Here is a 27,401-nt window from a genome sequence, read left to right on the forward strand (position 1 = left end):
TCTTCTATTTTATGTTTTTGGATTTTAACCCCATCTCTTGTTCCACCTAAGACTCTTTGATCTTAGTGATTTTTCTAAGTTGCCCTAAGAAATTGTGTTTCTGTTCTCCATAATAGAATATAAAGCACCATTTATAACATATTATGATTCAGACAATGTAATATATATTTTGGTATGTTATCAAATATATATTCAGAAAAATCCCATAAATACATTATTACAAATTTTCAGGTGCCACAAATAATCTCAAATATTCAATTTCAGAATCCTACTTTAGGTTTTCCCTGGTGGTGCAGTGGTTAAGAATCCACCTGCCAATGCAGGGGACACGTGTTCGAGCCCTGGTCTGGGAAGATTCTCACATGCCATGGAGCAACTAAGCCCATGCGCCACAACTACTGAGCCTGCACTCTAGAGCTCGTGCTCCGCAACAAGAGGAGCCACCACAATGAGAAGCCTGTGCACCACAACAAAGAGTAGCCCCGCTCGCCACAACTAGAGAAAGCCCACGTGCAGCAATGAAGACCCAACGCAGCCAAAAATAAACAAATTAAAAAAAAAAGAACCCGACTTTAGATAATGTCTTTGATTTTACTAATCTCTGTTAAAAGATTTCTACTACCTACTGCTTGATTCATCTACACTTACTGTTTGATACTTTGTTTGTATCCACAGTTTAGATGATTCATACTAGCTGTTCAAATACATTCGTATATTATCCAACCTGCCCCAATGTTTTTGAATACAACCTTTATTAATGCTCTAAATGCAATGACATATGTGACATCCAGAATGTAAGTCATGGTGTGAATATCCTATTTACACTTTGTCAAAGTAGTCTACAATGCACTATCTACTCTGTTATGACTGCCACTTTGAATTTCAAAACATTGAGGCAGTGTTCAATGCAACAGAAGTTCAGGTACGACCCTTAGTTAAAAATGTGATATAAGACTGAAATTGTCATTACATTTACCTCTGTATTATTTGGTTGATTTGGAAATTTACCAAAAGAGGAAAGGCAGACTTCTTATAAATATCATTTAAAAATAAACATTTTTTTTCTTCTGGGAATTTAAGGACTCTGTACTATTAGACACAGTAATTATTATTTAACAGAAATTTGAATGTTCTTTACATACAGCCAACAATTCCCCTAATAAAAGCATCACGCTGAGTTACTGTATATGAAAATATATAAAGTGATTAAAGTCACAGAATACGCCATATCTATTCTTCTACCATTTGTCCAAATACATTCAAATGCATATAAAAATATAATTGCATTTATAACCTACTTAGATTTATTCTTTGTGAGTAAATTTTTAAAATTCCTTGTGGCAGATTGAAAAAATATATACAATATTTTGCAATTTATCCCATGAAGAGACAAAATCCATTTTTCACCTCTTGAATTTGGTCTTGGTCTTGTGTCTTGTTTTGTCTCATGATCATTAGCAATTATGATGCTAGCAGAGATATGACAGCTGCTTATGCTTAGGGGCTTGCTCTTTTTTTTCTACTCTACACCCTTCCATCACCATGTGAATAAACCAGGGATGTCTTGTTTGAGGATGATAAAATCTGCATAGATAGGTCTCAGCAATCCCAACTGTCAAAGATGCGACCCCAGGTATAAAGGTGAGGCTATTTTAGACCATCCAGACCCTGCTGAGCTACTGCCTCATCACAGAGATCAGCCAACCTGGCCCAGTCCAAAAATAAGACCCAGTGGAGCTTAGCCTACAGCCCTGCCCAATTGCTGAACACAGCCTGTGGCCTGCCTAGGCAGAAAGCCCAGATAGCAATCCAACCTGACCATGGAGTATAGTATCTAGCCCCACCCAACTATGGTATACAGCTGCAGGCCCCTTCCAGAGATCCCAGCAAGTAACCTTGCTGAATAGTGGAGCATAGCCAACTGCCTAACTGATTATGAAGCCTAACCTAGAGTCTTGCCCAACTTCAGGTATAGCCTGTGGCCCAACCTGACTGCAGAGCAAGGCCTGAGGCCCAGCACACTGGCAAAGCCCTGCCTGTGGCCCTCCCTGAACATGAAGTTCAGCCAGTGGTACCATCTGGTCAGCGAGCAAAGCAGTGCCTGCTCATGGCTACTACCGGCTAACCTGTGAAGTACCTCAAGGTGAGCTGGCTGGTGAGTCTTTCCCTACCAGAGTGAACTTGTAAAGTCTGGAAGATGACACTGTAACAGAGCAGGATCCTATGGGGCCTTCCTAGGACAGATGCCCCACCCCCCACCCATGTCCTTCGCCTGCCTCTTGTCTGTAGAAAAACTTTCAAAGAATAAATTTAATCAGAGAAACAAGAAAATGCAAAAACAAACAAGACAAAATAATAATAGTTTAGCCAGTAAACAAAGTCATGGATCTTTAGTTCCTCCTCATGGGCTATGGATAATATTCTGAGCCATACATATCCTTTGAGATGTTTTACAGATACTGAAATCCCCAGTAGGTAGAAAAAGTTAACTACATGATGACCAGACTATAGCCATGACATAAGCTGGTACATCTTGCACAACTCTAAGAACTGGCCTCAAGGAAATGGGAACAAACCAGCTCTGGAGTTGAAGATTAACTTTACCTAAAACAATCAAGATGACACTGATCAGACCACCGCATGACCAATTTCAGGATGATTATCAGAGCTGACTGTGCTGTTCTGCGCATAGAACCCTCCCTCCAGCTATAAACCCCTGACACTCTGCTTTAAAAGCTCTTGCCCCCTGATCAGCAGTAGGGAGTTGGTCCTTTGGGACATGAGCCCATCTTCTTCCCAGGATTGCCAGCTTCCTCAATAAAGCTATCTTTCCTTTTACCCAACACTTGTCTCTCAGTATTGGATTCTTGAGTGATGAGCAGCTGAACCTGAGTTCGGTAACAACACTGCTTAAACAAATATGCAGTATCAATGTAAAGAATCAGGGTTCACAAAGAATCAAAAATATGACACCAAAGGAAACTAATAAAGCTCCAATAACTCATCCTGCAGAAATGGAGATTTATGAACTTTCTGACAAAATATTCATAATGATCTTATTAAAGGAGCTCAGTGAACTACAATAACAGAGACACAAAATAAAACAATGCATGAACAAAATGAGAAGTTAAAAAAAGAAATAGAAGCCATCAAAATAAAAATTATAGAGCTGAAGAATATGACTAAACTAAAGAATCAATAGGGAGCTTCAACAGTGGTCCTGACTAAGCAAAAGAAAGAATCAATGAACTAAAAGACAATTTATTTGAAATTATCCAGTCACAGGAGCAACTAGGAAAAGAAATGAAGAGTTAAAACACCCTACAGGATTTATGGGACCCCACTAATGAAACAATATACACATTATGGGAATCCCAGAAAGAAAAGAGGGAGAGATAGGGACAGAGAGTCTACTTAAAGCAGTAATGGTTGAAAATCTCCCAATCTTCAGGAAAAAAATTGACATCCAGATTCATGAAGCCCAAAGAAAGCCAACTAGATTGAACCTAAAAAGGACTACATTGAGACATAATTCAATGTAAGACCTAAAGCCATAAAAGTCCTAGAATAAAACAACTCCTTTACATTGGTCTTGGCCACAATTTTTATATATGACAACAAAAACACAAGCAACAGAAACAAAAAACAATTGGGACTATATCAAACTAAAAACTTCTGCACAATAAGAGATATAATCTACAAAATGAAAAGGTAACATATGGAATGGGAGAAAGTATTCACAAAGCATATAAGGGGTTAATATTCAAAATATGTAAAGGAACTTATACAACTCAATAAGCAAACAACCACCACCACAAACACACACACTTAATATTATTTAAAAAAGACCTGACGAGATATTTTTTCAAAGATACTCAAAATGATCAAACTTTATTGTTGATCTAACATTTTGAAAGTTTTTTTCTAATTTTTGAATTTTATTTTATTTATTTTTTATACAGCAGGTTCTTAGTTATCCATTTATACACATTTTGAAATAGTTTTGACAAATATCCTTTTAGGTTATTGTCATTAAATTTTACTAAGGTGATTTTAATAGGCATTTAAATTATATATTTCTAAAATAAGTTTTCGTGAAGATTCTGGAAATTTCTTGAACAGACATAATGCTCCATCACCATGAAAAAAACTAGCAGTGTCATAGTGAAAAAGCTGATCCTAAAAATTCTTAGTTAAAGCTCATGAAAGGATGTTTAAAATCATTAATCATTAGGAAACTACAAATCAAAACCACAATGAGATATTAGTTCACACCTCCCAGTATGGCTATAATTTTAAAATAAATAAATTAGAAGAATTGGGGAAGATGTAGACAAATTGGAATCTTTTGTATATCACCAATTGGAATGTGAAATGGTACAGAGCTGTTGTGGAAATTTTAGTAGTTCCTCAAAAAGTTAAACACAACCTACCATACGACTCAGCAATTCCACTTCATGTACATGCCCCAAAGAATTGAAAACAGGTTCTCAAATATTTACTTGTATATGTATGTCCATAATAGCACTATCCCCAATATCCAAAAAGTAGAAACAATCCATAGGTCCATCAACAAACTGATGGATAAACAAAATGTGGTATATACATACAATAAAATATTATTCAGCCAAAAAAAGAAGTGAAGTAGTGATACATACTACAAAGAAGACAAATCTTGAAAACATGCTAAGTGAGAACATCCAGACACCGAAGGCCACATATTTATGATTCCATTTATATAAAATATCCATGATAGGTAAATTCATAGAGTCAGACATCAAACAAGTGGTTGCTAGGGGTTGTGTGGAGGGGAGAATGGGGACTGATTGTTTTAATATCTTTGGAGCTGATGAAAATGTTTTAAAACTAAACAGGGGTAACAATGATTACACAACATCTTGAATATACTAGGTCACTAAGTACACACTTTAAACTGGTGAATTTTGTGAATTTTATTTCAATTAAGTTTTGGTTAGTAAATTTATGATACAAATAGGTGGTTGCCAAATATTTCCCCCCAAATTGGCTTGAAAGTATGACTCTTTACAATATTCCATGCATTATTCTAGTATATGATATGAGGTCATATTTTCAATTGATTGAGATTTTGTTTTATTTTAATGGCTTGTCAATTTTTTTTTAACCACATGAAGAATCAGAGTTGTTGAACATGGTAATGCTGTGGAGATTAAAAAAACTATTTCTTTAAAGCTTTAAGTATAATCTTATATACATTGTCTGAAATAGTCCTATATTATTCTATCATATACATTTTAACTGGTTTTATATAATTTTAAATATTCAAATACTTGGTAAATTGACAACACTAGTTGTCAGTGAAATGACGTATATACTTACATTACTTTTAAAATATACATATATTTTTCATCTTTAAAGTATCTTTAAAAAATCTTTAGCCTATAATATTTAATCTTTAAAATTTGCTAGATGTATTCTTAACTTTTTAACTTTCAGATTCAGTTACTTTTATATAGGCATTGAATCTTACTTCAAGGTTATTTTGATGTTTCACCTCAATTATTTAAGAAAGTGCCTGGATAAAATGCAAGCTTTGCACTTTAAATGGATTTGCCTTTGGTTATCTAATAAGATATTTGTGGCTTCATGACTTTTGTATTTCAAGGTCCAAAATACATGGCTTAGTTTTTAAGAACTACATAGTACTCAATACTATTTCAATGGTTAGTTACTACTTTTATCCTGCCCTATGCAATAATACTCAAAATTACTATCATCAGGTTTAAAATGGTAACTGTATGACTGTACCAAATGGAACTTATCTCAATTTTCCATTAAATTATCCATGAAGCCACAGAGTACAATGACTCTGGAATTGAATGGTCAAATGATTTTTTTTTTTTCTTTTCCTCAGCTCTGGAATTGGAGCCATGGACAATTTCTATTAATTTTTAGGTCAACAGATCTGGCAGGGAGTATATAGGAAAGGGAAAGTAGGATTTCCTATAAAGATGGGCATGTCATGGATTCTTCCTCTTATCTAGTAAATAAAAATAATTTTTAAAAAATCACCAACAACACCCAAAGAACACAAAGATCAGGAGGCTAACTACTATATCCTTTCCAGAACCCAACTGAATTAATGTGATCTTTTTGAAAGTTTAAAAGTTGAAAGTGCAAATAAGCAAAAGGCAGATATTAGTCACAAGGGCCTTTCAACAAAGTCTGTTCCTATCCCATGTGACATGAAATAGCCCGTTTTGTTTTTCCCCAGGCTTCAGATAAGAGTTCTCTAAAAAAGAATGAATATGTGTATATGTATAACTGAATCACTTTGCTGTACACCTGAAACTAACAACATTGTAAATCAAGTATACTCTAATAAAATAAAGTCTACAAAGGTCACTTTATAGCAAAGAAAAATGATTATAATGCTAAATGAGCAAAGCAAGCTACAAATATATACAGAATAATTAAAATTTTACAAAAACAATGTCTCCCAAAAGGTAACATCAAATAGACCACCAGTCACAAAGACATTTGTAGGATAAAGGTTTATAGGAAAACTCTAATGAACAGACGTTCAGGATGACTTAGAAAGAACTGACTCTATAAACATAGTCTATTTGTACAAATTCACAAATACTTCCTAATGCAATAAACTTAAACTATTTTCAGAATATCTTTAGCTAAGTGTTCTTACTTTCTACAGATTATATTATACAAAGTATCTCACCAATTACTGCTTAGTTTCAGAGTAACTACATGGTAATAAACCCATTTTCAGATGTTAAAATAGTTTTAAAATCAAAATTAATACCTATCATAACTGTGCCAGTTTTTTGATATTTTTGCTTTATACTATCTATGGTATGGTGTGTTGGTTCTCAGATTTTCAGATTTCACAAATAAGTAAAAATTTTAAGTAAATATGGGAGGAAATGGAGGGTATGATCAGGGAATAACAATGTTTTATTTTTCCAAATAAAGATATTAAAAAACAATAAGCAACAACTACTACCACTCTTCTTTAAATAAGACTTTTAAGAACCCAAAAAAAGTAGGAAGGACATACGTTCAAAATAAATAAATATTCTTAAAATTAAATAAACTTAGCTTTACAAAAAAAAAACCATGCAACTCAGTAACAACAAAAACAAACAACCCCATTAAAAAATTGGCAGAGGAACTAAATAGACATTTTTCTAAGGAAGATATACAGATGGCCAGTGGGTACATAAGAAGATACTCAACATCACTAATCATCAGGGAAGTAAAGATTAAAACCACAATGAGATATCACTTTATACCTGTAAGAGTGGTTATCATCAAGAAGACAAGACATAGCAAGTGTTGGCAAGGTAGTGAAGAAAAGGGTACCCTTTTGCACTGTTCTTAAGATTGTAAACTGGTTCAGCCACTATGGAGAAGTGAAGTTCCTCAAAAAAATTTAAAATAGAACTACTATATGATTCAACAACCTCCCCTTCTGGGTATAATATATCTAAAGGAAATAAACACAGGTTATTGAAAAGATATATACATCTCATGTTTATTGTAGTATTATTCACAGTAGCCAAGATAAGTAAACAACCTGTGTTCATCAATGGATGAATGGATAAAGATGATGTGATTTTATATAATGAAATACTATTCAGCCGTGAGAAAAACGGAGATTCTGCTATTTGTGACAACAAATGGACACTGATGGCATTGGCCTAAGTGAGATAAGTCAGAGAAAGACAAATACTGTATGATCTCTTATATATGGAATATTTTAAGAGATGAACTTGAAAAACATTGAGTGAAATGGTGATTATCAGGGCCTGGGTAAGTGGGGGAATGGAAGAGATGTTTAAGGGTACAGAGTAGCAACTACCAGGTAAATCAGTCCTAGAGATCTAACACACAATACAGTTACTACAGACAACAAAACTCTATTATAAACATTAAACTTGCTAGGAGACTAGATCTCAAATGGTCCCATCACTAGAAGAGATGATAATTATGTTATATGATAGAAGTGTTAGCTAATGCTACAGTGGCAGTTATATTGCAACACAAATGTCCAAATCATTGTGTTGTATACCTTAAACTTATGCAATGTTACATGTCAATCATATCTTAAAAATAAACTGTTTAATTAAAAAAATTACTAGGGAGGAGAGAAAAGGGAATTTAGTCAGCTGAACCAAAGAATAGGAGAAAGACACTACACTTGCCAAAACCAAACAATATCTATGACGTGAAAGTAATTATACATGTATGTAAAATTTTATTCCTGTGTATATTTGTATATGTAATTTTCCAGTGGCTATTTTGAAATTAAATTTAAATAACATGTATATGTATTATTTTAAAATAATTAAAGCACTGTGTAAGTAGTTGACATTACTATGATGATTAATTTTCATAACAATATTTTACCTCAATATTTTAATAACTATATTATCCATTAAGACAGACTCAGTATTCTATTGGAATATACACAGTCTAATGTAAAATATGTTCTATAATGAAAAATATTTTGTGAAAGAAACCTATTAAATACTAAGAATAGTGTTTTGATTTGTCAGATAACTCACTATGAAAATTACTCCTTCCTTCTTTCCAGTGAGGATTATTATTCCCAGTGTATGAACTGTTTTTGTTTAAAATTGTTCATTTTACTGTTCTTTAACACCTTTGAAGAGTCATAATCACTCAGGAATAGTTACTTTCAGAAATAATGTTAACTGGATAAAATTTTCAACTCTCTATTTCTTTTCATCAAGCATAGAGTATAATATCTATGTCAAAAATAACTGATCAATTGAGGTTATATTGTTCTGCATATGAAATACATGCATGGCAATGAATATTTTCAAAAGATTGAAGAAGTATAGTTATTATGCATGCTCATGGAGGAAGAATATGAGAAGGATGAAGAATAGTGCTCAAATGTAATCCTTCTAGCCCTCAAAGTGGTAGTTTTGAAATAGACCAGAAAAGAGTAATTGTCCTTTTTAAACATATCATTTGCACAGTGATGGTCAAGACTATATTTATCATAATGATAAGGTGTTTGAGTCTTCCTTTTAAAAACTATATTCTTTTTGTACCAGAGGGAGACCAGCTTTAACTTACCTATCATGTAATCTCTGCTAAGTGTTCTCATATTCCATATGAAGAATTTTCCACATGAGAATCCATTAGTGGAGATATTAATTTTATTCCCAATTATTTCTACTTACTTAAAAGTTACTTTAGAAAAATAAATTTGTCTTAAAACAAACACGGCTGTAATTAATTGCTCAGAAAATATCTGTGACACATTCTTATTCCAGCTGGTGGGTTTATATATAATACCATCTTTAATAATACTGGTTACAAAATGGGATTTGGGGAATATTTCAGGGGGCGATATCAAGTGCTTTATTGGCGTGCAAAATGATTTCATGAGGAATACTAAACAGACTCTCTATTCCAACCCAGGCATGAGATACATTTTGATTTATTATTATTTGATATTTGTTACTGATTTATTATAGACAATAGATTTATTCCAGTTTTAGGTGTAATATTACAAAATGAAAAATCTGGGCTTCCCTGCTGGCGCAGTGGTTAAGAGTCCGCCTGCCGAGGCAGGGGTCACGGGTTCGTGCCCCCGGCCGGGAAGATCCCACATGCCGCGGAACGGCTAGGCCCGTGAGTCATGGCTGCTGAGCCTGTGCTCCGCAATGGGAGAGGACACAACAGTGAGAGGCCCGCAAAAAAAAATACCATCTTAAAAAAAAAAATCTAATTTCACTCAAATGTGCATTAAATATAGTAACAAATATAAAAGATTAAAATTGAAAATATTTGATGTTACTATATTATTTTTATATATTTAAAATTATTTTTCGATCTCTTTCACCTAAGAAAAAGCACAAGTACATAATATTTATCATATGTTAAGCCATTATTATTTAGACAATGATCCCTCTACTAAATGATTCATTTGCAGACCTTTCTGATTACACTTGGAATTGTTTTTAACTTCCTGACATCAATATATATGTTTTCCAGTGAAAGCTGTAAATTTAATTTTAAATTCTAGCATAGTTTGGCCTTTTACTTTGACATTCAGTCATCTGCTATTGAAAAAACCTTGCTTAATGATTGTTCTGAGGATATGCCTCATGGATTTCCAGCTCACTTTTAATGTGGTGTTACTTTCCATTTAATCATTTTAAATCTATTAAAAGATATCAGCATAGTTCCTTAGATTATCACTAAAAATCTTTAAAATAGCTCATTACTGCAGTATCTTCACATTGCTCTATCTAGATAAACATTATATCTAGATAAACATTAAGCAACCATTACATTAAGCTTTGCCCATTAGATGAATATAGAATATGCTACAAAGGCATAATTTATCTGCTCACCAGGGTTCACAGAAATCCTTGCTTTAACTTTGATATTTCCTCTATTTACTTTGCCCTGCTTCTGAACCATATCTCTCTTATCAGTAACATTTCTTACTCAATAATAAGAATAATGGGATATAAAAGAATTATGCTTTTTACTTTTTGAGTAGTTTTAAAATAAGCCCAGATAAACAATATGCTTACATTTCCAAAAGACCTTTTCACTTGGCAAACTTTTTTTTAGTATTACTTTGCTTTTATCTAGAGTAAATGATATTTTTCAACTTTTAAAATTATTCAGTTATGTTCACAAAGGTATTCTATATTTCAATCCCAGTTAGTATAAGGACAAGTCGTTATTTTCAAGATAATTCAGAAGAAACTGCTTTTGTCCCCTGCCATTTTGTACATATGGGCTGCCCAGACAGACGGCCTTACTGTTTCAGTTTTAGTAAATTTTGGACTGTCTTCTTCCCAACTGTAACTTCCTCACCTCTCTTTTCTCAAAGCATTTGCTTTAGAAAACTTTTAAATTATTTCTTCTGTTCCTTTGAGGTGTAAATCTTCTCCCAGCCTTTGCCAGTTTTTGCAATTCAGGGAATATCTTTCTCATGGACCTGGAGACCATCCCCTTGAAATGTAATCCCACAGAGACTGGGCAATAAGGGCACTAACTTCAAAAAGTGACAATTAGCAAACACAAATGGCCTAATCATATTGACCAAGCTCTCTCCTAACACCTCCCAGTGTTTTTTCACTAGCTCACCACAGCTCTTAAAAACCCCAGCTTTTGTTTCAGCAGAGCTGAGTCCACTCTCTCTTCCCTACTGTAATAGTCTTGAATAAAGCTTTCCTTGCCTGCTTAACTCTGTCCAGTACAATATTTCTTTGATAGATAGGTCTATAAAAGATTTATATTTATTCCTGAAAAAATAAGTATACAAGCCAAAATTTGAGACCACTTGGTATGTGACTCTAATAATACAACACTAAAATTTATTGAGTGTTTACTATATGCAAGATATTATTTATATGAATCAACTTACTGAATCAAAAGAAACACATGCAAATGTCTCCCATAATTACCATATGGAACTGTGAAGCAAAAATTCACATTCTATAGCAAGACATGAAAAATTTAAACATAAAAGGATTTTCAAATTTTCTCTGCCCTTTAGCCTCCCTTCCCCCCCAGACTGTGCATTGTATATCTGCATTATACATCAGCCAAACCTCCCTATCAGCAGAAATACCTACTCAACCATAAAAAGCAACATTCTCCTAGCAACAACAAGATAACTTTTTAAAAGATAATACTCCTTCTTGATCTCGTAAGGGGTCACAATGACCCACCACTTTGTACTTGCAGATCTGGGCTGTGCAAACTATCTTCATCATGTAATGTACAGCCCTCTGTCTCAAAAACCTGTGCAACTGTGTTTTGATCTCTAATGAGAAAAACAGTTCTCAGAGCTTTCTAAGAGGCTGTTCCTGGATTATAATCCTCAATTTTACTCTAACCAAGTTTTCCGTTTCTTTCTTAAATTGACTGATTAGTTTTTTTCATTGGCAGAACAAATGCAGTTCTTGCCAATATAGAACAGGTACTGATAGAAAAAAAAAAAAAAAAAAAAGAGCTCTTACCAATACTCAATTCTTGTCTAATTCCATTATTGAATTTTCCCCTTAATTAGCATAAAACAAGTAATACTTTAAAAATACTTATTTTCTCATAAATGCCCCCATATCTAACCAGGGTTCTAACTCTTCAAATGAGATAATAAAATGGAGTTCACAGTAAATGATGTGACATGGTGGGTGACTAATGAGTAGCACACTGATGCAGAGAGTCACAAGGCCTTTTTTATGCCAGTTGGAGGAAATGGGGTTCTCTCATTTAAATGCAGTCTTATTGGTCTTTGGAAGAGGATTCAACTCCTCATGCTCTCTGATTATTTTCCTGGTTTACTCACTCTTTTATTGACTCACTTCTCCTGAATCAGCTGCCAGGCGTGGGCCCTGGTTAGCTCCCATATTTTTCTTCCAACACCCTCTTTATCTTCTCACCATGGAGAATGAAATCCTGCTTTTATTTCACACCATACCTTGAGTCAAGATAATTTAAGATGTCCCCTTTTCTTAAAGACAGAAAAGGCTCACAAGTTCCAATATGCCAACAGGCAAGATGAAAGACCAATGTTTATTTTTCTCCCATCCAAGGAATCAACAAAAAGTAAGCAAACACAAAGTTAAGGTTTCCACATTAACCATATTTAAAATGACGGAAGTATTCATGTTCTGCCACACATGTATTACGTAGTGGCAATTTTATGTTGAACAGAAGATGCAATATTTTACAATAATGATTAAGTTCCCTTGGTATTATATATTTTCTCATTTTACTTTCCTCTTTTAAATAAGATTGGTATGTACATCACTCCTGAATACTCATGAAGTTAAATTAGAAAATGTTGACTAAACTGGACATTTAGAATTTTTTAAATCTCAAGGATGTTCTTCCACAATGTTCACAATACTTTATTGCCTCTCATGTAACACCACATTTGCTTAAAACACACTCACATAAAGCTTATAATATAAATTTCACTTACAGACCTTGGAAGATTCTTGAGGGCTGGATTTGGTTCTATGTCTGTTTCAATCACCCATAGACCCTAAAATAAAAATGGAAAGGAAATCTGAGATCTACAAAACTCAGTAAGAATGGAAGTTTTCTGAGACAACAAAGTGTACACTGCCAGGCTGGGCTGGGAAGCTGCACTGCATTTGTCCCAATTAAGCCAGGGAAAATTAAAAGCACCTGGAGGCCTATCAGGTTGCCATCACTCCTAGGCTCCTGTGAGATACCGGAGACAAATACTTCTCTAAAGTAAAGATGTATCAAAATACTCCACCACAAGTTTTCTACAAATTATAGTCTATGAAATAGAAGCTTTCAAGAGAATTAATGAATTTGCATTGGACGTGAAGAAATAAAGCAGAATGTACTACAGAAATTTTTAAAAAATATATGAAAATAGGGAAAAGTGAAGTGGAGGACAGGATTCAAAGGTCTAACAAATGTCTAAATGGGGTCCTAGAAAAACATATATAGAAAATAGAGTTAGAGGAACTATTTGAGAGTTAGTGGTTAAACATTTTCTTTAGAATGAATGAAACAAATGAACCAAAGAGAGATTTTAGAAGAGCACAGCTGAAAAATGTGAAAATTGTAGCAAAACATGTAGAATAGTAGAAAGACAAAATGAAAATCTTAAAATAAGCTAGAGCAAAAACACTTTTGATATGAACAGACAGTAGAATACTTACCATCAAAGAGAAAAAAATTCAAAGAAGAGAAAATTATATTCAGAGAACAGAGAGAAACTATCAAGTTAAAGTTTTGTACAAAGCCAAAATATCTGTACTGGTTTTCTACTGTTGCTGTGACAAGTTACCACAAACTCAGTGGCTTAAACGATACAAATTAATTATCCTACAGTTCTGCTGTTCACAAGTGCAACATGGGTTTCATTGAGCTAAAATTCAGGTTTCAACAGGGGTGCACCTCTTTCTGTAGACTCTAGGAGAGAATCTGTTGCATTACCTTTTCCAACTTCTACTAGAGGCCACTTGTGTTCCTTAGCTCACCGCCTCTTTCCCTCACCTTCAAAGCCAGCAACATGGTATCTCTCCAACTCGGCTTCCATCTTAATAATTCCCTGATTCTTCTCTTCTGCCTCCGTCTTTCTCTTATAAAGACTCTTGCGACTACATTGGGCCCACCTGGAAAATGCAGGCTACTCTCCCTACATTAAGGTCAGGTGTTTAGCAAGATTCATTTCACCGGCAAACTTAACTCCTCTTTGTCATGTAATCTAAGATACTCAGATGTTTCAGGGAAAGGGCATTATTCTGCCTATTAACTTTCAGGAGAAGGGACAAGTTAAAAACATTTTCATATAAGCAACAAATAAAAAAATAAAAAAAAAATACCACCACCAACATGCATTCAACAAATAATAATTAATTCAGGAAGAAAAACATTTAATCCCATGAGAAAAACAATTTGATGTAAAGAACCCTGAAGATACTTTTTGAAACAAGATATTTAGAAAAATATCTAAACATTTTGTGTGAAATGTTGATGTTAGTGTTTATTTATGATGAGGATGTTAGCTGGGAAAATTAAAAATAGGCAAAAGTAAAATAATAGACAACAGTAGTAATTTTTGTGTATGTGTATGTGTGTGTGGTACGCAGACCTCTCACTGTCATGGCCTCTCCCGTTGCGGAGCACAGGTTCCGGACGCGCAGGCTCAGCGGCCATAGCTCACGGGCCCAGCCGCTCCGCGGCACGTGGGATCTTCCCGTGGGGACGAACCCGTGTCCCCTGCATCGGCAGGCGGACTCTCAACCACTGCGCCACCAGGGAAGCCCAACAGTAGTAATTTTGTGGTAAATGATTAAGGTTTTTAAAAAATATTTTGGTGAGACTACAGTTAAGATAATAACTTTATGCTTATTAAATTAGTTATTAATATTAGAAGTTGAAGTATATCCACTAAAATAATAATAAGATTAAATATAGCTCTCAAACTAGTATAGCAAAGGCAGAGAGAAAACAAATTAAAATCAAATTTGCAGCAATAACATAGGTAAGTAAAGAAAAAAAGAACCTAATTATAGATAAATAGAAAATAAGTCAAAAGGTGGTTAAAAAGCACATATATCAATAATTATGACAGACAAATTAACAGAGCATTCCATTTAAAAGACAGAGAATTTTCATTTTGGACTTTAAAAAAATCCATGTATAACACATGCCTGGGTTTTATTTTATTATTATTTTTTAACATCTTCATTGGAGTATAATTGCTTTTAAGGATGTGTTAGTTTCTGCTGTATAACAAGGTGAATCAGCTATACATATATCCCCATATCCCCTCCCTCTTGCGTCTCCCTCCCACCCTCCCTATCCCACCCCTCTAGGTGGTCACAAAGCACCGAGCTGATCTCCCTGTGTTATGCTGCTGCTTCCCACTAGCTAGAGGGAATATTCATTATAAAATAACTTATTAAGAAAATAATAATTTAAATCAAGATTAAATAAACATTTGTGTGACTAAGTTCACGTATATGCAACAAATATTCTTAATCATCCACACAAACTTAAATAGAACTTTTAAATAATAGAATTAATATACTATTTCAAATTTCTCTCCTACATAACAGTATTTATTCACAATTTAATTGGCATATATATTGTTAAATGTAATCTTTATTAGTAGAGAAAACTAAATATATGATTAAATTTATATTTTTCACTTTAATACAACAAAATATTAAGAAGCTCCAATTAAGCTTCCACTCATCCCCTGAAATCTATTCCCAACTGCTATAACCTTTAAAAATAAATTCATACAGATTTTACCTGGAGGCTTTCTTTTTTTTTTTTTCTAAATACAAAAATGATTATAGAAGGAGAAAAGAAATTATAATTCATTACACAGTTTTTAAAATACACAAATACTCTGGTGAACTCAACCCTCCGGGGCCCCTCGATGGGTCACGCCCTTGTACGGCATTCTCCGCTTGAGTGCACAAGGCCCTGAGGCTGGCTTGCAACCAACAGCGTACGGGCAGCATGATGACGCGACCCCGTGACCACGTTTTTGTGTGGAGGGATCCGTCTTAGCTACCAGACACTTCCCTGCTGGCCGGGGAGAAGCAAGCGGCCATGGGAAGAGCTGTCTACAGAAATGACCATGCGGCGGAGAACTGGGGGCGACCTCCAGAAGCCGGGGCCCTGTCCTGCACCCGCCAGCAGCCCGCAGGCTCGCAGGAGGCCGGGCACCCTCCCCACAGCCTGAGAGCCTGGGCAACACCACGCTCAGTCGGGCCAGACCCCTGGAAACTGGAGGTGACGGATGTCCGTGTGGGGATTTGTTCCACGGCAATTCTACAAATACCACTCGCACCCCAAATCCAACAGAATAACAGTCTTGCTCATTAACTGCTGACAAACCTCTGCAATACCGTCCTACTCTGTTGGCTGTATGCGTTTGAACTATCTTGTCAGATGCCAGGGATCCTGAAGCACTGGGTTGGCCAAAAAGTTCGTTCCGGGCCACTGAAAGATGGTGTGGAAAAACCCAACGCACTTTTTGGCCAAGCCAACGTTGCCTATAGAGAATTTAAAAAGAATTCAGTCCTTCCTCTAGCACAGCTGGTCCGAGTTTCTCTTTTATGACGGTTTAGCAAGGTTTCTTCGGGTGACGTTCCTAGTACGGGCGGTTTGGGAACTACTGGCAAATTTAGGCCGTGCATCCCTCTTCCCTGTAAGGAGCCGTAAGGCCTGCAAAAACCTTCCAGACCGGCCTATGACACCGCGTTTGGAGCCGCTGCCCACTCACTTGCCGTGCCGGGCGCCTTGGACACAGCCCTCCCCGCGCCCCCAGCACAAGGCCAGGGCCTCTGCTAACTGCATCCTTAAGTCGGCTTCCCTTGGCCACATCCCAAAATGTCGCGGTCACTGCAGCACACCCTGTGTGGCAGGAAGCTGGACGGGGCAGAGCCTCAACATACATGAACTGCAAGGTCAGGGCCGACTTGCCCACCCCTCCGCTGCCAACCATGATCACCTCGTGACTCTGCCTCTATTATGTAGCAGCAACCCTATCTCTACATGATAATTATGTTGAAGTATTCCTTACAGCATTTTGTTTGCGGCCATCCTGCTGGGTTTCTGCGAAACGCGGCCAGAGGACCCAGACGAAGAGCTGAAAGCAACATCAAAGTTCCAACGTTTCCAGAATTCACCCGAAAACGAGCACAGGACGGACGCTGCTCCCACGGGCAGCCTGGGCGCAGCTGTCTCGAAATCAGCGTCTGAACCCACCACGGGCACGACCTCCTAGACCTACGGGGGCGAGATGACGCGCACGGGCAGGTCCGGGCACGCCCCGGGAGAAGCCGCCCAGGCGCCAGCCCCTCGCTTAAGGGAGCTGGGCGGGGTCGGGTGTGGGGGGCAGCTTTGCGCTCTGCACCAGGACGGCAGCAAACCCAACACGCAGCAGACCGCGCAACTTCCGAACCGCGGCCCCCTGGGCGTCCACGGCCAAGCTCCTGAGGCGCTAAGAAGTTTGTGCAACATTCACAGCCTCACCCTGACCACAGCGGCGACTAAGGGCCTGAGGAATTGGACCCTCCTCGGCTGGAGGCCCTAAAGGCAGGAAGTGGCGGCAAAGGCCACTTGCGGTGCAAGGGAAGGAGAGGCGGATTCGGGAGGTGGCTGGGGCGCAGCCCCCATCTCCTCCGCCCCAAGCGGGCCTGGGAGGACCCCCGACCCCGGCCCGAGCCGGGCCGCCGCCCCCAGGTCGCCCTCCTGCCACAGCCCTGCGCGGAGCCGGGGCCAGGTGCCACTCCTGGAGGCTTTCTTAGTGGACAAAATAATCACCATAGTTTTCAGAATATCTTTTTCAACCTTCCTTTTGATTTCCCACCATATTTTTAATTACTTCTCCAGTTCTAATAAAATATATACTTACTAATACACTTCCATATTTTGACTGTTTCAGATAGTTTTACTAAAATACTATGTTGTATTTAATATTTAAAATTTTAATTAAAAAAATAAAACCTTGGTAACACATCTTGAGAATCTATAATCTATAATAAAATTTAAAAATTGCTTATAAAACATTTTATGAGGGTTCATGGGCTTTTTAAAATGGCTCCTTCTTTGCTCCTACAATTTTAAAAATTACCCTTATCTTACCATTTTATTTGAGTATACTATGTATATCATCACTACTTTGTTACATAACTTTCATAATCATTCTCAGATTCATAAATGTTATTGTGTTGTTGTTCTTTGATATTTCTTTTAATATTATTTAAAAATATTTTTGTAAAACTATTTTTCCTATGTCTTTGATGTTGTCTTTCACTCAATGTTTTAAATATACACTATGTGTCATATTGCTTATGCTAAGCTCATATTCCTATAACAGCAGGTAGCTTTATCCTTTGATTTTATTTTGTATTTAAATGAGGTTTTGATTTTTGATTTACAATAATTTCTTCAAATCAATTACAAATACTAACCATATGTATGTGTTTGTTTATGTCTGCTTATGTATGTAATTGTTTTTTTCTCCCACTGGAATTCAAGCTCTATGAAGATAATGCACATCTTTATTTGTCAGTATACCCATGATACCTGAGGCAGTGTCTGGCATTATGTGTATTTAATAATGAATGATTATGGTTTTATATAACTTTTCTCATAGTACATGAACTCATTAATCATGTTTCAAAACCTATTCTTGGCAGCTCTCCATACATTTTGCAAAAGCCTATCTCAATATATTTTAATAAAGAATTACACAATTTTCTGTGGTAATTTGTGGCATGGTTTGTCGTATTTTCTTCCTTGAAAGTATTATTTCAGAAAGATCAATATAATGTTTTGTGAGGTAGAATTTATTAATGGTATTACTCTCACCAGTTTCCCCATCGATAGTGTTCTTTGATGTAGTTAAAGTATGTAATCCAATTTCTTATGTTAATCTGTCTGCTATGTTGTGCATCAAGTCTTAAAATAAATGGTTCTGCCTGAAGAAAATATGGACCCAACATTCATAGGTTAGTTGACTCTGCCTCTATTATGTAGCAGCAACCCTATCTCTACCTGATAATTATGTTGAAGTATTCCTTACAGCATACTAGTAACTTTTTCTTTATCTGCTCTTACAAATAGTGAGGGATTCCTCTGACAGCAGATTTCAGTATGATTCCTTTGCCATTTTATATAGTGAGAAAAGAAACTACTTATATGCAAATCTAATTAGAAAGCAGTCCTCCATATTTTGTAATTTTTATAATTTCTTATTTCATGAAAATTCTCATTTGACATCATTAAATTTCCTGATATTTACCATTCCTTTTTTTTTTTTTTAAGAAAGCCACTAATGGTCATCTCTCTCAAAACGTGGTCCTGAAAACAGCAACATCAGCATCACCTGAGAACTTGTTAAAGATGCAAAATTTGGCTCCCACCTCAGACAATTTGAATCTGAAATTCTGGGCGTGAGGTTCCACATGTCAAGTTTTAGCAAGCTCTCCAGGGGATTCTGGTAAAAAAATAAGATTTATGAACCATTGCTCTAAGATAGCATCTTCCATCTTTCTGATATATCTTTCTGATGTATCTCATAGTCATAATATTTGTTGCATGAAAAGTTAGACATCAGCGTTAAATGTCAAAGAGTTTGAAGGAATGTCAGAACACAGTTATACTAATGAAATTGTCTCTCAGGGATCGAATCCTTATCCATTTGAGTTGGGTTGCTCAAAAACAGACTCTGAGAAAGCGATTCATATGCAGGTGGTTTAATTGTCGCATGTCCTGTGGAACACCACCTGTGGAAGCAGGAGTGCGTGAGGGAGAAATCAAACTACACAGTGGTCACATGTGTGCCCTCAGACAATTCTTTCAGAGCTCTGGATATGGGATGGTCCTTCCAGGGGTATATTAATTAGAAGCAAGAGGCTCACTTCTTTCAACACTCTCCCACTCCAATCAGACACTGAATGCCAGTTCTCCTCCGAGAGGACCAAAATATCGATGAGGCAGCTTCCTTCATCTGATTCCTAGAAGCAGATTCAGTTATAAGCTGTGCAGCCATTCTCACAGCCAGAGATTTGGTTAGGGAACAACAGTGTCCCTGGCATAGACCTCATTTCCTAAGATGTTAAAAAGATATATTTTTCTTTCTACACACTGTTCTTTTTGGTTTTATATTTATTTTTTCCCCAACTCAATTTTCTGCATTAAATGGAAAAGGAAAACATATTTAGATGAGCAAATGGTGGACAAATCAAAAATTTTATAAAATGACTGAGATGTTTAAAATTATATTAAAGTCAATTCCTATTATTTATGTCCAAAAGTGCTTACAGCTTTTAATCATAAATAATATAAAACAGGAGATGAAGTAAAAACTATTAGTTAAAATCAATAGCACTAAGAAGAAATATTTATAACAGGGTTATTGACAGATCTCCATTCATAAAAAAGATGCTTCTGGTAGATATCTTAGATTGTAGTATTGAGTAACTGGATCAAAAAATAAATAAAATAAAAATAGAAAACATGATCAAGTTGAGAAACAGATCTTTCCTAGGAGATATTAGGAAAATGGAAAACTTGTTACACATCTATTTTATTCATTAGAAATGTAGCATTAAGTGACAGAGATATTATATTTTGAACAACAGATTGATTTATTATTTTAGTATTTTGCTAATAGAATCTCCAACTGGATTTGAGATCTCTGTTAACACTTTAGCTTTTCATATTCTCTACCTGTTCCTGGATTTTTTACTTTGGATATTTTAATAAAGAATTGCTGGGCTTGCACCATAATTTCAGGAGATATATATATATATATATATATATATATATATATATATATATATGTCAATATAAGAAAATCCACAAAAAACACAAACCCAGTCACCTGGTGAATTAGAAGATATATGTGTGTGTGTGTGTGTGTGTGTGTGTGTGTGTGTGTGTATATATATATACACACACACACACACATACACACACACATACATAAATTATTTGAACTATCACTGCTTGGACTAAATAAATTTGTGAATTCAGTCCTGAGAAACTAGAACAAGATCAATAAATCAGCCACCCCTGAGAAACATAATACTTAGCTTTTATACCAGACATGGGGCATATCTTTTTCAATCTTTGTAAAAGGCTCTTTGCTTCAAATTGTGAAGGTCTCAAAGGCATATTTCCTAACTAAGAATGCTATTGAATTAAGTAACAAGAAAGATGTCACTAAAATCCTAAGATGGCATGGTAATATATGGACAACAACTGAATTTTCAATCTTTAACTCACATTTATTTTATGCCCCTGGGGCAGAAGTGTCATTTTCAAGAAGACTCATCTATATAATTACTCTGAAATAGGTGCAGTAACTGTATGAGGTTAAAACCAATTTTGGAACAAATGGGCTATACAATTGATAATATCAAAGATCCTTTTAATTTAACTGTAATTTGAGAAACATTCCATTGCATTAATAAAGTTCTTAAAGAGGAACCTAGTATTTCATTTCCTTTCTTTATTTCATTATCATAACTTTTATTATGATATGATTTGAAACTTACTGAAAAATTTTAAGAAAAGTACAAGGAAGTCCCATTAACACAGATTAACAATTGTTTACATCATTTTGCCCCATTTGCTTCTGTCTCTCTGTCTCTCACTGTCTCAGCAAAAAAACATTTGTGTGCACAAACATGCGCTTGTTCACCACAAGCACACAGGCACAAAGACACACACACAAAGAGGCCTTACATAGCTTCCATAAGAATGAATTTCAGTTACCACGTGTTAATTAAATAACACCAGGCCCAACAACAAAGTTCAGATTTCGGTTACTGTGGTATATTAACTGTATGTAATTGCACAAAGTATAAACTCTGCTGCTACCTCTTCTGTCCTACAAATTACCATGTAAATAGCACATGTACATCATGGTCAGTGACTAACCATGTCACTTTTTTCAGTCTGTCAGTACTTTGTCGCTGTGTATCTGTTATTCAGTTCATTCACAAATAGAAAAGTGTGTAGCACTTGCTTATCTCCCAGTGATAAACCCAAATGGCATTTTATAAAAATGAATTATTGAAAGAGGAAACTGGTTGACAAAGTTGAAAGTGCAAAAAATAAATGAAAATCGATAATGCTAGAGTGAAATTCAAATTGAACATAAATGGAGTTATGGAAGATACAGAGGCTGACTATGGGAATGTTGATTCCATCAATATTTTAGAGACTAGGTATGCAACACAGAGGAGGTTAATGAAGGCAAATTTACGAACATAAATGAGACAAACACTTACGACAAAAAAGATGATGATGTTCCAGAAGTCATGCTAGTAAAAAAAAGTCACATTAAAGAAACTCTCAGAGATGTTTCACCATATTGAAAGTGCAAAGGATAAAATATTAGAAAAAGCAATGTTCAAATTTCTCTTGATAAATTTTATGCAAAGAAGTAAAATTATTTAATTGTAAATATTTCTAACATTTTAAATTACAATGTATAAAATAAAGTTTAGTTTCACTAATTTTAATTTCCCTATACATTATAAGAGAAAGTAAGAGAATTTTTAATACTTTGACAAAAATGTTAAAGGTCACAGAACGTTAGTAATTTTTCACACTGATTGTTAAGATGGCTTTGCATGATTTCAGTTTGCACAGTTATGTTTACAGACTGGCACTAGCAGGCAAAGGGAAGGGTGCCGTTTGACAATAGGTTGGAAACATTCCCATTTACCCCCTAAATATTTCCTTGTGTTTTTCCCCAAAACAAAGTATTTGGTTCAAATATGCAATGCACTTATCATAGTGCAGTTACCAAAATCAGAAAATTAAACATGATACAATATTATTATCTAATCGACAGTACATTTTAATTTTAACTGTCTCAAAGTAAAATATAGAACTATACTTTTTTCCCAGCCCAAGATCCAATCTTAGCCCATGCGTTGCATTTAATTGCTATGTGTTAGTAATCTCCTTTTATCTGGAATATTTACTCAGCCTTTCTTCATCTTTTTTGATTTGGCAATAATTTTAGAAAACATCCTTCAATTTGGATGTTTCTTATATTACTTTATACTTAAATTAAGTCTATATACATTTTGGCAAAAATTAAATTGTCTTTCCAGATACATCATATCAGGAAGAAAGATAACTTGATTTATTTCATTAATGGTGATGTTAGGTTTAGTGGTTGGACTAAGGAATTTTCCCACTATAGTGAACTTATTTTCCCCTTTGTAACTGATAGCTAATATCAGAGAATCCATATTGAAACTATGAAAATATGCTGTTTCTTATCAACATTTTACTCATATTTTTTGATTATATAGTCAGCAGTCTACCTTAAAAGGTTTTTTTTTCTTTTCCTCTATTTATTACTGACATTTACATAAGGACTAATGGCTTCTTTTATTCAATGGGTTATATACATTCTGTCATTGTATATTTTGACATTCACATTATCCTAGATTAAGTCCGAAGGAGTCTGTTCAAGATGGCTTCTTTGTGCTTTACACATTTCTTTGAGCATTTCGTTACTTTTTAGGGAAAAAAGATGCTGCAGGTACACCTTCAGATTTTTTTATCTCAGCCCTGAGATGGAGTTCTTTATGTATTCTCCATATGTTCTTTGTTATGTATTTTACAAATATTTAGCGTTTATTTTGTCTACCTTATTTCTTTACTTGATAGTGTCTTTTGATTAACAGAAGCTTAAGTTTTTAAATTAATAGGCTTTAATTTTTTAGGGAGGTTTTAGGTTCAAAGCAAAATTGAGTGGAAAGTGCAGTTTTCACGTATCCCTTATTCATTCCCCATCCCCTCATACCTCACAAAAAGCCTCTCCCACCATCAACATCCACCATCAGTGTGGTACATTTATTACATTCCATGAACCAATACTGGCACCTCATTATCAACTAAAGTCTATAGTTTACATTAGGGTTTACTTTTTCTGTTATACCTTCTGTAGGTTTTGAGAAATGTGTAATACTGTAACAGATATCTACCACTGTAACATCATACAAAATAGTTTCACTGCCCTAAAAATTCTCTGTGCTCCTCCTGTTCATCCCTCCCTCTCTCCTCACTAATCCCTAGCAATCACTGATATTCTATTGTCTCCATAGTTTTGCCTTTTCTAGAATGTCATATAATTGGAATCATACAGTGTGTAGCCTTTTTTAAATTGGCTTCTTTCACTCAGCAATATGCATTTAATATTCCTTCATGTCTTTTTCTGGCTTGATAGCTCACTTCTTCTCAGTGCTGAATAATATTCCATGGTCTTAGTGTACCCCAGTTTATTCCTTCATTCACCTACAGCAGTCTTTCTTGGTTACTTCTAAGTTTTGGTAATTATAAATAAAGCTGCTATGAACATTCCTGTATAGGTTTTTGTGTGGACATAAGATTTCAACTCATTTGGGGAAAGATTGCTGGATTGTAAGTGTATGTGTAGTATTGTAAGAAACTGCCAAACTGTCTTCCAAAGTGGTCGCATCATTCTGCATTCCCACCAACAATGAATGAGAGTTCCTCTTGAAAATTTTTGATTTTATTGAGATCTATTTTATAATGTTTAATACTGCTGCTTTCTGAGTTCAGTTTCAGAATTGTTACCTGATCTGAGGCCATGGATATATTCTGTTTTCTTAAAGAAGCTGCATAATTTTAAACTCTAAATTTAGGTTTATAAGCCTGTTCAAATTAATATTTATTTGTGTATGGTGTAAGAGAAAGCTTTTTTCTCTCCTATATCGATATCTGGTTGTTCCATAACAATTTAAAAAGTATTTAATTTCTTCACTGAATAATTTGTCACCTCTGTCAAAATCAATTGCCCATATATTTGCAGGTTTATTTCTGAACTCTATTCTCTTGCATTTACAATTTTTAGTTATCATGAAAACATAGCACATCAGTTTTGTAGAAACTCTTGATTTGCAATAGTATAAATCCTCCAACTTTGTGTTTATTTTACAAGCTACTTTCAGAAATTCTAGAACTTCTGTATTTTTAATAAAAATGTAAGAAGATTATTCATTCCCATGAGAGAAACATTTTCAATGATCCAAAACATTGATCATATAGGGAAGAATGGGCATCTTAAATATAGAGTATCCAGTTCATGAACATGGTATAATGTCCCATTCATTTAGGTTTTTATTATTTTCTCTCAGCAATGTTTTGTAGTTTTAGGAATCTTGAAAGTATTTTGTGAAATGTACTCTTTAATATCTTATTGTTTGTGATACTATTGTAAAGGGACTTAGAATTTTTTTTTAATTTCAAACTGCTTAAAGCTAGTATATATAAATGCAATACATTTTTGTGTTATCTGGAACATTTCTAAATTCACTAACTAGTTCTAATATTTCAATTCTTGTTCCTTAGGTATTTCTATGTAAGCAGCCATTTCATTTGTGAAAAGAAGAGTTTTACTTCTTCCTTTTCAATATATATGTCTTTATTTTCTTTGTTTTAATGTAATGGATAACTTCTCTAGTACAGTGTTGAAAAGAAATGGTAAGAGTCAACATGCTTGATTTGATCACTATATTCACCATATGAGATAATAGTTGTAGGTTTTTAATAGATGCACTTTATTGCATTGGAGAATATCATTCTCTTCCTAACCGCCTCAGGAATTTATCAAGAATGGGTGATAAACTTTGTCAAATTAATCTTCTCCTATTAAGATAATCATGCTATTTCTTTTCTTTTATTAATATAGTAAAATACATTAAGTTATTTTTGAATGTTAATCCAAATTTATGTTCCTGGGAAAAACAGCATTTAGCCATGATATATAAACCTGTTTACATATTGCTTAATTTGATCTGCCTATATGTTGTTAAGCATTTATGCTTGTATTTATGAAGGTAATTGATCTATAAATAATGCATAATACTTTTATCCGGTGTTTATACCACATTAATGCTGACCTCATAAAAATAGTGTGTATTCTTTCTCTTGTTTCCTGGAACATTTTCTATATTATTTATTTTAGTAATTTACTAACCAAATTATTTGGGTCTGTAGCTTTTTGTGGGAGTGTTTCTGAAAATGAATTGTTTTCTTTAGCCAGTATACAGGGTTTTTAAATGTCCTATTTTATCTTAAATTCATATTCCCTAAGTTGTGAAATTTGTTTGTCATAAAGTGGTCCATATATTCCTCTCTCTTTCTTTCTCTCAGAATTGCTAGCAATCTATCAATTTTATCCATCTGTTCAATGAACCCACTTTTGTCTTTGTTAATTTTCTTTATCATTTGTTATTATCTAATTCATAGATTTCTGCTCAGTTTTAATTATTACACTAATTATCACATTATTATTACTTAGTTGGCCTAACTAAAACAATGAGTAGGAGTGGTACCATTTTTTTCTGTTCGTGTTTCACAGGAATGGGATGGTTATTGCCAAAATGTCTGTCATTACACTACCATTTTTCCTAATCATTTTGCTAGAGTATAAAGCCTTTTCAAACCTTTTGTTTTTCTTTTTTTGTTTTTTCATTTTGGTCTGCCTTTTGTTGTTTTGGGGATTCGGACTTCTGTAGAGCTTTATTTGCTATATATGAAAGATGATAAGGACACCCAGGGAACTCATTGCCATGTCTCTCTTGAAGTCCTAAGGTTCCTAGGCTGTCCACCTTCCTTTTTCCAACATTCAGTCTTCCTTTGCTTGCTGTGTTATGTTTAGGCATTTGTGGTTATATGAGGGAGGATCTGGGAGGAATGGAGATACTTCATCTGGTGAAACCACAAGTCCCCTAGCTTCTTTATATTTCCACATTTATTCTAATGTTCTATTATGAAACTTTTCAAACACAAAACAAAGATAATTTAGAATGAATATTCAATAACCTTTTACTAATCTTTACTTGTTTCATCACATTTTCATAGATCTTGCTATACATTTACCATTTCATGTTTTTTTATATCTTTCTAAGTAAATTTAAGACAATGCAAATATTTTAGCATGCATATTGTTAAGTAGAATTCAATATTATTGCACAGAATTTTAGGTGAAATTTACATATATGTTATGCACAAATCTTAAGGATACATATTCAGAGTTTTGACAGTTGCATACATCTTCAGTGACTTAAATAAAATAGTATTATTATCACCTGCAAAAGCTTCCTATGTCCTTTTCCAGTCAATCACCACACTCACTCCCCGAGAAGCAATTACTGTTCTGAGTTTTTCCACCATAGATGAATTTTGCTTAATTTTGAACTACATGGGAGTCAAATTATACATTCAATTTGTTTTTATAAGACTTCTGTCAGTCAACACAAAATTTTGACTTTCATTTGTCTGGTTTCACATATCAGTAGTTTCTTTTTTTCTATTTTTATTTATTTGTATAA

General features: G+C 34.7%; 1 long non-coding RNA gene across 1 annotated transcript in view; it reads right to left on the reverse strand.

Moving 5' to 3' along the window:
- Positions 1-17,954, reverse strand: part of LOC141278753 (uncharacterized) — a 605,630-nt gene extending 587,676 nt beyond the window's left edge. Inside the window, exons 1-2 of the long non-coding RNA XR_012331899.1 lie at positions 17,090-17,954; positions 12,986-13,048 (exon numbers count right to left, since the gene is read on the reverse strand). This is a non-coding gene — a long non-coding RNA (uncharacterized lncRNA). The remainder of the gene's footprint in view (positions 1-12,985; positions 13,049-17,089) is intronic.
- Between the last annotated feature and the right edge of the window lie 9,447 nt (positions 17,955-27,401).

The sequence above is a fragment of the Tursiops truncatus genome, chromosome 5, assembly GCF_011762595.2.
Source record: "Tursiops truncatus isolate mTurTru1 chromosome 5, mTurTru1.mat.Y, whole genome shotgun sequence".
Classification (NCBI taxonomy): domain Eukaryota; kingdom Metazoa; phylum Chordata; class Mammalia; order Artiodactyla; family Delphinidae; genus Tursiops; species Tursiops truncatus.